The sequence below is a fragment of the Dendrobates tinctorius genome, unplaced genomic scaffold (assembly GCF_039654945.1).
Source record: "Dendrobates tinctorius isolate UK_male_01 unplaced genomic scaffold, ASM3965494v1 ptg000214l, whole genome shotgun sequence".
Lineage (NCBI taxonomy): Eukaryota > Metazoa > Chordata > Amphibia > Anura > Dendrobatidae > Dendrobates > Dendrobates tinctorius.
The window spans coordinates 4,349,321-4,361,383 of NW_027361881.1; the positions used below are offsets into that span (position 1 = coordinate 4,349,321).

The 12,063-nt window shown below is 44.5% G+C and overlaps 1 long non-coding RNA gene across 1 annotated transcript in view; it reads right to left on the reverse strand.

Annotated features, from left to right (window-relative positions):
• The window catches only part of LOC141058743 (uncharacterized), a 152,791-nt gene that overhangs the window by 85,254 nt on the left and 55,474 nt on the right, over positions 1-12,063 (reverse strand). The gene's annotated exons all lie outside the window — the stretch shown is intronic.

Below are 12,063 nucleotides of genomic sequence, written 5' to 3' on the forward strand. Positions count from 1 at the left end.
TGAAAAATGGAAGAAATCCGCAGGAAAAATGCAGGTCATTTGACCTGCGGTTTTCTTCCATTCTGCACGGAAAACTCTGCAGGGCTCAAAACTCCGTCTGCACTCAGCCTTACATGCACAGTCTGGCTGAGCAGCTGAGGGCCCAATGTTCATATACATGCAAATATTACCGTACTCTCAGTCACTAATTCACCTCTTCTTCCATATAGTAATATACTGGGAGTTTGTTACATAAATGATGAGATTCGGTCTTTGCACATAGTAAATTAATTGCGTTGTGCCAGCTACTGCTCACACAGGGAATTTACTTATGAAGAGGGGCCCACCGAAGGATTCGCCTGTTCTCCAGTGGGCCAGTCAAAGCCTAAGAAGTGGCTGTGGACTCGCTTATAGAGTGGGGCCCTCCGGTGGATTCACATGTTCTCCAGTAGGCGAGTTCAAGCCTGCACTGTGGCTGTGGACTTGCTTATGGAGAGGAACCCACCGAAGGATTTGCCTGTTCTCCAGTGGGCCAGTCCAAGCCTAAGAAGTGGCTTTGGACTCGCTTATGGAGAGGGGCCCTCCGGTGGACTCACATGTTCTCCAGTGGGCGAGTTCAAGCCTGCACTGTGGCTGTGGACTTGCTAATGGAGAGGGACCCACCGAAGGATTTGCCTGTTCTCCAGTGGACCAGCTTGAGCCTGCACAGTGGCCATGGACTCGCTTATGTATAGGGGCCCACCAGTGGATTCACCTGTTCTCCAGTGGGCCAGTCCGAGCTGCACAATGGCCATGAGGTTTCATAAAATCTCATTTACTTCGCTTGAATTGTGAAACTTGGCAGATTTTTTGCAAAAAAAGCAGCAGAAAACTGCAGCATTTAAGCTACATGAGAACATGGCTTCCTATTTCACTAAGCAGACTTGTGTTTCAGAATTTTATAAGACCTTGGTCACAGTATATATGGGAAGGGGTTTAAACAACAGTTGGCGAGGGATTTATCCTGAGGCTCCAGAGCAGCTGACAACTTGTGAAATTAATGTATTTGTCATGTGAGGTGTCAGACTCCTCCAGGCTCAAAAATAACAAAAATACCAGGTGAGAATGATGTAGAAAAAATGCAACTCACTGCCCCAAGGCAACATCCCACCCGCACAGCAACATGATGGAAAACTCTAGAATGCAACTAGGTAATGCCTTTAGGCAGTCCCATGTAATAGAGACATGGTCACAACTCTGCATGCTAAACATTGATATCCAGTCTTGCAATCTTCAGCTCTTGCAAAGCTACAAATCCCATTGTCAGGTGCGAACACAGAGTGAAGAAGACCCTTGTGCAAGTATAATGGATCTCTGCAGAATTACGATCATCTGACATTTGGAAAGTTGGCCGACAACCTTCTTTGTGCAACAATGGTGTCCATATGGTTGTCATACAGTTTTCCAAAACAATTACAGGATTGAATTTAATTTTAGTAACCGTGACAGATGGGACGACTATTTATCAGGGGGAAGTTGATATTTCAGGATCCAATTTATGACGCCCCCACGTTTAATTCTGCAGTATTTGCTGCATTACAGGTGTTCACTTGTCAGACGTTTCGCACATCTGTGGCTTTGTGTCCTCACATTTACATACACTCCAGTCTGCTCTCTTATCTGGCTGCTTTCTATGCTGACAATTACCACTATTTTCCAGGAATCCTTTGAGGCTGCGCCATTGTATAACACCTCCAGCTCTACGCACATATGTGAGACTCAAACAATGTACTAAATGAGGAGGATTAAGAAATGTCAACTACGGATCTAAGCTGACGGCTAAGAAGGATCAGATTAACATGGAGAATTCTCTCGCTGTATCCCAATCATAAAAAGGCAAATATCAAAATCTCCAAGTATTAAAGCAAAAAAAAACTTATTTTCTTAACACAACCAAGATACTAATACTAGAACCCGCTACTTCTTGTACATTATATAATATAGCAGTATAGTAGTTTTATTCTTGTACATAGGGGGCAGTATTATAGTAGTTATATTCTTGTACATAGGGGGCAGTATTATAGCAGTTATATTCTTGTACATAGGAGCAGTATTATAGTAGTTATATTCTTGTACATAGGGGCAGTATTATAGTAGTTATATTCTTGTACATAGGAGCAGTATTATAGTAGTTATATTCTTGTACATAGGGGGCAGTATTATAGTAGTTATATTCTTGTACATAGGGGGCAGTATTATAGCAGTTATATTCTTGTACGTAGGAGCAGTATTATAGTAGTTATATTCTTGTACATAGGAGCAGTATTATAGTAGTTATATTCTTGTACATAGGAGCAGTATTATAGTAGTTATATTCTGGAGGAACATTCATGTATCGGGATTTGTCAATGTTTGCTAATGCTATTGTTTAAGTGATGTAACAACATTTATCTCCTTTACTATTTATTGCTTTGAGATTTTAATGTAACATTTTTGTAATATATGGTTGCCAGTTTTTAAATAAAAAGATTATAGTAGTTATATTCTTGTACATAGGGGGCAGTATTATAGTAGTTATATTCTTGTCCATAGGGGGCAGTATTATAGTAGTTATATTTTTGTATATAGGGGGCAGTATTTTAGTAGGTATATTCTTGTCCATAGGGAGCAGTATTTTAGTAGGTATATTCTTGTCCATAGGGAGCAGTATTTTAGTAGTTATATTCTTGTACATAGGGGGCAGTATTAAAGTAGTTATATTCTCGTACATAAGGGGGCAATTTTTATTGTATAAAACCAACAAATACAATTAAAATAAACAGAATTCTTCCTTAATACAAAATATAAATTCTCATGAATGCATCAGACAATAATTATAGAACTAAATTAATACATTAGGAATAAAGGTAAATTAGAGTTCACTCCTGTGGAAGGAAGAATATGAAATAAACACTTTTAGTAACACGATCATGTTATTATCCCACAGACACATTCCTCCATAGTCTCTCATTACTCTGACTTTTCTTTATCTCTATCGCTCTTATCCATCTGAGCTCTGACAGTATCTTTGTGGCTGCGGTGACGGGATGGAAGGGCTCGCTGTGGAGGGACACTCGGGTTCTCATGTGCCAGTGGTAATACTTAATGGTGGTAATGATCAGGTACATTGTCCCCCTGTCGATGTTACCGTCAGTGGATGGGACTCCATAGATAATGTCAGGGTATTTCAGGGACAGCAGTCTGGGGATTTTCAGCTTGGTCGATACTTCCGTCCATATTTCCCTACCTCCCCAGCAATCACAAATAAAATGCTCCATGGTTTCCTCTTGCTGACAACCAAGGGGACAGTTCCGATCCGAAACAGTTAAATATTTTAAGTTCCCCCTCACAAAGAGTTTCCCATGTAGCGACAGCCAAGCAATGTCAAAAAACTTTGCTGGAAGTCGCCTCTAGTTGAGGAACCGGAGACTGTCCTGAAAGGTCCTGGTGGCACAATCTCTTAGGGCCAGTGGAGAGTAGAAGAAAGTCCTACATATATGAGCACACAGATCTTTCCTCGTATTACTCTCAATGTAAGACTTCTCCAGTCCCCACTTCCTGACACACTTCAGACCATATTCCAGATACTGGGGGAGGTGGTCACCTGTCCATCTCCTCCTCTTGAGACTGCCGCCTCGCACCCAAGATTCCGCAAAAGGCAATATCCAATATCTGATACTTTTCGCCCACAGGGAGCTACTGTTTGAATCCATGCTCCCAAAATTTACTTTCAGAAACAAGGAGTCAAAGAAAACCCTTGGATTTAACATATCCAGCCCGCCCTCACTCCGCCGTAGGTACGTTATTCCCCTCTTTATCAGGTTCATCCTGTTCCCCCACAAGAGCTGGAAGAACATGCTGAAGAGCCTCGCAGAGAAGGATTCTGGCAAAGGAAAAACGACAGAGACATACAAGAAGACGGGGACCAGGTAAGTCTTCAACATAGCAACCCTTTCTCTGTAAGTCAGCCTCCAGTTCTTCCATCGCTGAACCTTTGCATTTCCGGTCTCCAATTTCTCCTCCCAATTTAGGCTGGCATTATCTTCCCTCCCAAATTTCACCCCTAAGATCTTAATATGGGTGGAGGCCTTAACAAACTGTGGCAGATCAAAGTCTGGGTCAGATTGCAATGTCCACAGAGCTTGACTCTTCTCAAGGTTGACCAGAGACCCGGAGGCCTCTGAGTAACTTCTGATGGCCGCAGACAACATCTGCACCTCATGAGGATTAGATATCACTAGCGTCACATCATCCACGTAGGCAACAACCTTCAGAGGCAAGCAGTGGGGGACCGGCACCCCCCAAAAGTTACACTCCTGCAGTGACCTCAAAAACGGGTCTATGGCAAAAACATACAGGAGTGGACTCAGCGGGCAGCCCTGTCTCACCCCCACCTCAACTCCAAAAGTGCCACCCTGCCAACCATTAATCAGAGGAAAGCTCACCGCCTCTCTGTACAAAGTCTTCAGCCAATCCACAAATTGTCCTGGAATACCGTACTTTGATCAACTCTGTCAAAGGCTTTAGCCTGGTCCAGACTGACAACATATCTCCCACACCGCAGAGCTTTACATCTCTCAGACATCTCCCGTATCGAGATGACCGCTCCAGAGATGTTCCGCCCTTTACCGTGCCAAACTGAGAGCCTACCAACAGTGCCGGGGACAAACAGACTAACCTAGAAAACAGGATCTTCGCCAGAATCTTCCTGTCAACATTCAAGAGGGCAATTGGCCTCCAGTTCTTGATGTCGCTCGGCTCCTTACCTTTAGACAGCAGAATTAATGAGGACACTCTCATGGATGGAGGCATCAGGTGATTTTCTAGACAATTTTTGTAAACATCCACAAGAATTGGAGCCAGGAGGTCTCTGAATTTCCTATAAAATTCTGCTGTTCTACCATCCGGACCTGGTGCCTTCTTCAGATGTAACTTATCAATGGCCTCCTTAACCTCCTCCACCGTTAATTCTGCTGTCAAAGGAGAAAAGTCCAGATCATTAGTATCAGGCGTTGGAGTTGCCTCCAAGAATTGAGTCATTTTATGTGTATCCAAAGCCTTCCTCTGAAACAAGTCAGTATAATAAGATTTCACAACCCCCAGGATACCCTCCCGAGATTCCTGCAATACACCCTGGGAGTCAATGAGACCTGTGACCAATTTATTGCTCCCGGCAATTCTCAAAGGGATCAGGTGCCCCTAAGACCCCATAATCCCGTTCAAGAACCAAGGAGGTATACCTGCTGTACTGATACTGCCTTATCTCAGATTTAAACCGGTCGATCTTCTCTTTGTTACCCCCGCCCTCAAAATAGAGTGACTCCAATTCTTTGCGCAGCCTTAGGTACTGGCTATACTTACTCCTGCCCTTTTTAACTGACAGTCTCTTCAAGAGGCATCTGATATCATCCTTGACGTCCTCCCACCAGTCGGCCATGTTGTCATAGAAGTCCGCTCTCTGTAGATGACCCTGCAAAAGGGAGTGGACACAACTCTGGACAGAGACATCATGAAGGAGGCTAGAATTGAGTCTCCATAACCCCCTACCAACATCAGCTCTCTTTGTGGCCCCTAGGGAGAAATATAGGGCAAGATGGTCTGAGTATGGGACGACTCTCTCACTCATGGCACCAATGACTTCCATGGGACTTACAAAAGCCAGATCTATTCTACTGCCTCTACTGGAGCAGGAATACGTTAATTTTGGCTTTCGTCCTCCCCGTTTAAAGACGTCACTTAATCCGGCCTGCAGGACTATGTTATTCAAGATCCTACCATCCCTCGTCACGGTTCTACCTGAGGAGCGGTCACCAGATGTCAGTATGACATTAAAGTCCCCCGCCATTATCACTGGAAGAGAGGTGAACAGATAAGGCTTGACATCATTAAATAACTGTATCCTGTCAGTCACCGTCTGTGGCCCATAGATGTTAATAAGCCGGAGTCGCCTCCCATGGACAGTGACTTCCAGGACCAGACACCTTCCCATAACCACCTCCGTCATCCTATGTACTGTCACATCCCTGGCATTAAACAGAATGGCGACCCCGGCGTACGGCTCCACAGCCAGTGACCAAAAAGAGGGACCAGACCGCCATTCCCTCTCAGCCTCCCTCATGAGCCCCTGAGTCGTCAGCCGCGTCTCCTGCAGAAAGATGACATCTGCGTCCAGGTATCGGAGATGGTCATAGACAGCGTGCCTCGTCCTCCTCACCTTAATGCTGTTCACATTACTGGATGTTACTTTTAATGAGAAGTCTGCCATCACAATACCACAACAGAGGAGCAGAGATGTAAAAGCTGCCATCATAAGTCTGGGTCACAGATGTTCTGACTACCACCGGTCTCCATGTCAGACTGTATCTCATTGTCAGCAGGTACGGGCTTCCGTTTTGTAGGGGGATGGTCCGCTACGTCCCTGTCATACTCAGTCTCTATTCTTTTTATCTCTTCCTCCAAGTCCCCATCAGACTCAGACAAAACATCAAACTTATTGGACATGACCATCACACCTGCTGAACTCTGGACTTTTTTCCTGCCACCCTGCCTAGTGACATACTCCTCCTCAGGTTTACGGGAGGCCTTGTCCTTTTTTTTCCTTTTTACCTGATTACAGCCACTTTCTTCAGCTAGAGATGGTGATACTGAAGTGGTGGCTATATGTGGCTGCTGGACCTGAGGGACGACCTCCATGCTCCCCTCTGTACCCTCTGTGCAAAGCTGCTCTGATGTTACCTGAGGGGACCCCTGGTGGACCTCTGACCTGGTCAGTACTGTCCCTGACATTAAAGCCTCCTCCTCCTGAGCCTCTGTCCCTGTCACTAACTCCTCATCAGGAAGGAGCTTGCATATATTGTGCCAGGCATCTGGACAGTCCCTGTGAGGGTGGCCGACCTCCCCACAGAGGTTGCACTTGATGTTCTGGCAATCTGCCGCTAAGTGGCCGACTTCCCCACACAGGCTGCACTTTACCACGGTACAGGTGTTTGCCAGGTGACCCACTTTACCACACTTAAAACACTTTCGTGGCTGCCCAGGGTAGAAGCAAACCCCCTTCTCCCTCCCGATAAAGAAGGAGTTGGGTAAGTGAGCCGTGATGTTGTTGTGCTGGCGCAATTTCACCAGCACCTTCCATCCACCGGTCCATATACCGTCCTCAACCCTGTTTTTGGTGAGGTCGGAGACAAGGTCACAATGCCTCCGGAGCCACACCACAATGTCCTGCGGGGGAACAGCCTCATTCCAAAAGATGATATTAACCGTGGCGGTATCCGGCTTAGATATTGGAATGAAGCTGAACTTATTCCAGCCATCAGCGTCCCTGTACTTGGGGAAATTGGCCCAGAATCTGTCCAGATCAGACATAAGCTTAAAGCTGATATCATAGCCCTGTCTGTCTGGCAGATTTATGACCGCCAAGATATTAACCGGCGCAAACCCCATCTGCCGGCACAGAAGCTCCCTGACCACCAGCCTCCTGTCCGGCAGATCCTCCTTGGCACCTCTGTGCCTGAGCCCTGAACCGCACCACATTCCTCCTCTTGAAAGCCTGCCCGGTGTAATTGGCGCCGGAGGTAAAAGACGGAGCACCGCGGCTCCAAACATTACTGGGAGGGACCTGTGGGGCCACACTGGGCTGACTGACAGGGCGAGGGTCTGCAGCGGAGGGGCCTGTTACACCTTGTGTGCTGGAAACCAAAGGGGGGAAATCACAAACATTTTGCACATTATTATCAACATCATCAATCTCATTAGCGTCATCAGGATGCGCAATGTCCACCACAGTCTCTGTACCCCCTTCAGCCCCCAACCCCACATGAACAGTATCAATATCCCCAGAATTAGTGCTCTCCTGGACACCAACAGTAGATGCAGTCTCATGTCCACTGTCTTGCTGTTGTGCTGGGCACACTGGGACTTGTGGTACCGCTGGGATGAGCCTCCTGCTTGGGGTCTGCCGCAGGTAGTTGCGGCTGCTGGTGCAGTATCTGACCCTCCTTAAAACAGAAGCTAGCGGGCTGCAGCACCGGCCGTACCTGCTGCCGGGTCCCCCCTGGGACAATGTCTGTGCGGGAACCAGCAGAGTCCTGCGCGCAGGACCTAAACCGCTCCTGGTTCCTATATGTCTCTGCCAGGGGCCCCATCCTCGCCAGCACACAGTCTATGTCCCGCACCACAGTTGCCAGCTCTACCCCCAGTGCATTCAGTCTCTGGTCATATACAGAGTGATCCCAAGGATTAGCAGCCTTCACCTTGTAAATGCAGTCAATTTCAATTTGCAGAAGATTCCTCTGCTGCTGCAACTCACCCATCCTCCTGACCAGTCCTGGTATCTCCTCTGCCAGCTGTAGCTCTGGGGCACGCGGCGGCTCCTTCTGGGGTCTTGCTTTAGGGGTTGACACGTTGGTTTTTAATGTCGCTGGTTTTGTGACTCCAGCCTCCGCAACAATTTTACCGCTGCCACCAGCCTGCAACCTCGTGCGTCCAGAGCTCGCCATGCTGGTCACCACATGTCCCAGCTGAAGGTTCTCCTGGAGTGTTTGCTTCTCCAGAGATGTCCGTCTCTGTCTGCCTGGAGTGAGCTGAACACCTGAAGCTGGTGATGGACTCTGCCTCACCTTCTGTGCAGCCACCTGCCCTCCAGCACTCAGGTTCTCAGCAGAAGATGCCTTCTGGGATTTCCTTCCAGGCTCTGGACACTGTTTGCCTTGACTGGCCGACTGTTTAACTGCACCATCCTTGCACACAAACAAAACTTTCTCTTGTTGCTTTCCAGTACTGAGCTTCAACACAGGATCTTTCTCCATGCTGCTGGGACTTCCATTCTGAGGTTTATTTTCCCCAGAGGCAACTCTGGGATTTCCATCCACATGAGAAGGTTGGGAGTTTACTCCCAGTGTAGGCCTGGAAGCCAGGGTCTTGCTTGGGGTGCTTCCCCGCCCAGGGTGGCCCCTCCCTGGGCTTGCTCCAGACATGAGGAGAACTACAGACACACAACCTCACAGCTAGGAGGCAGTATTATAGTAGTTGTATTCTTGTACATAGGAGCAGTATTATAGTAGTTATATTCTTGCACATAGGGAGCAGTATAAGGCTGTGTTCACACACAGCGTTTTTTTAGCAGTTTTTACCGCGGTTTTCACTATAAAACCGCTAAAAATAAGCTTCACAGTCATGTCTATGCATTTTGCACTTTTTGTGCACATTGATACGTTTTTACCCCGAAAAAACCGCATCGCTGTAAAAAACGCAGCAGGCACATTAATTTTGGAAACAAAAAGCAAAAAACACAAATATCCTGAACTAAAAAGTAAAAAATATACTGCAAATAATGCATAAAGGTAGTAATAATAATAAGGGTATTTAGTAAACATAATGTACAAGCCATCCCGCCATGTCACGGCAACCCTTGTGGGACAGTCCCTACTCTTGTATTTAAATACCCTTATTATTATTACTACCTTTATGCATTATTTGCAGTATATTTTTTACTTTTTAGTTCAGGATATTTGTGTTTTTTGCTTTTTGTTTTCTCTGGTTAATGGTCATGTGTTAATATGCACTTACATTGTGCATACACATTAACTTACTTTCTCAGTTCAGATTTGTTTTTTATTCATTTCATTGTGCATTCAGTGCATATATGGGTGTGACCGCCCTTTTTCTGAGCTGGGAAAGCCATCCAGTCTGGACTAAGCTGTTACTAGTGGTTCAGCCGCTCGATCCTTATTCACATTCACGTCACTTGGCAAGTGAAAAGGTTTTAAATACTAGAGTAGGGACTGTCCCACAAGGGTTGCCGTGACGTGGCGGGATGGCTTGTACATTATTTTGATCAAAATTATGTTTACTAAATACCCTTATTATTATTACTACCTTTATGCATTATTTGCAGTATATTTTTTACTTTTTAGTTCAGGATATTTGTGTTTTTTGCTTTTTGTTTTCTCTGGTTAATGGTCATGTGTTAATATGCACTTACATTGTACATACACATTAACTTACTTTCTCAGTTCAGATTTGTTATTTATTTTTTTGTTTTTTATGTACATTAATTTTGCGGATTTTTCCGCGGTTTTGGCTTCATCCATGCGTTTTGAAACCGCTGCGGAAAAAAACGCATCAAAACCGCCGCGGAAAAATAGGTGCGGTTTCTGGGAAGGGATTCAGGTTTTTGAGCAGAAATTTTCTGCAACGTGTGCACTTAGCCTTAAGGTAGTTATATTCTTGCACATAGGGGGCAGTATTATAGGAGTTATATTCTTATACATAGGGGCAGTATTAAAGTAGTTATATTCTTGTACATTGGGGGCAGTATTATAGTAGTTATATTCTTGTACATAGGAGCAGCATTATAGTAGTTATATTCTTGAACATAGGAGCAGTATTATAGTAGTTATATTCTTGTACATTGGGGGCATTATTATAGTAGTTATATTCTTGTACATATGGGCAGTATTATAGTAGTTATATTCTTGTACATAGGGAAGTATTATAGTAGTTATATTCTTGTACATAGGAGCAGTATTACAGAAATTATATTCTTGTACATAGAGGCAGTATTATAGTAGTTATATTCTTGTACATAGGAGCAGTATTATAGTAGTTATATTCTTGTATATAGGGGGCAGTATTATAGTAGTTATATTCTTGTACATAGGGGGCAGTATTATAGTAGTTATATTCTTGTACATAGGGGGCAGTATTATAGTAGTTATATTCTTGTACATATGGGCAGTATTATAGTAGTTATATTCTTGTACATAGGGAAGTATTATAGTAGTTATATTCTTGTACATAGGAGCAGTATTACAGTAATTATATTCTTGTACATAGGGGCAGTAATATAGTAGTTATATTCTTGTACATAGGAGCAGTATTATAGTAGTTATATTCTTGTATATAGGGGGCAGTATTATAGTAGTTATATTCTTGTACATAGGGGGCAGTATTATAGTAGTTATATTCTTGTACATAGGGGGCAGTATTATAGTAGTTATATTCTTGTACATAGGAGCAGTATTATAGTAGTTATATTCTTGTACATAGGGGGCAGTATTATAGTAGTTATATTCTTGTACATAGGAGCAGTATTATAGTAGTTATATTCTTGTATATAGGGGCAGTATTACAGTAGTTATATTCTTGTACATTTGTACATTATTTCCGTGATAACAATAATCTGTACTTTCGGTGGAGGTGGGGGGGCTGGAGAATAGAATGCTCTAATAAAAAGGTTTCTTTCATTTCTTCCTTCAGGCATTGTAAAAATTGCTGTGCAGACTTATCTTTGCTCTTCAGTCCTCATTCTCACATCGTACATACACCAATACATTTGGTTCACTTGCCCGCGGAGCTGATTTTCACTCCAGTGACCTCACATCTTTGCCACCCAGATCTGAGCAGGCGTGGAGACCCTCTAGCAGTTTTCTGCAGCTGCTTCATTCTATCGCACGTTCCTTGTTAGAGGGATTTGTATTCTCACCCTGATTAATAATTTTGTTCCATGTCTGCAGATCACACAGAGAACTTTAACACCTCGAAGCTTACTATCAAAGTCATAAACGCAGCCCTTGAAAAATGCCATTTACTCCAGCTTTGAGCTCATTTAACTGGGAGATTAGAAAGCAAAAACACCATCATATACTAATTCTAAAGTATGTGTGGGGAAAGCACTAAAATTCTGAATTATCGTATTATAGAGGGACAAATTGTCGATATTAAGCTCTGTGGTGTAATGACCACTGTGTCCGCTAGGGGGCGCTGTTTGGATGCCCCAAGAGAGAGGATGAGTGGCAGAATATGGAAGGACTGTTATGTATCTCAAGGTGGGTGGCCTTGAGATGGAGACTGGTGCGTGTGTTGAGCAGCAGTGATACTGCGAGGTGCTGAGTCAATGTGTCAGGGAGAAGTCTCCAGGTAACTAGGGAGACGGGCGGGGGCCTAGTGAACTACAAACCCACCCAGGGGGTGTGTTTAGTGCACTATAGTAAAAGACAGAGTGTGAAAGACCTGTGATGAGGTCATAGCCATGTGATCCGGTGGGCGTGGCTACGGACCAATATG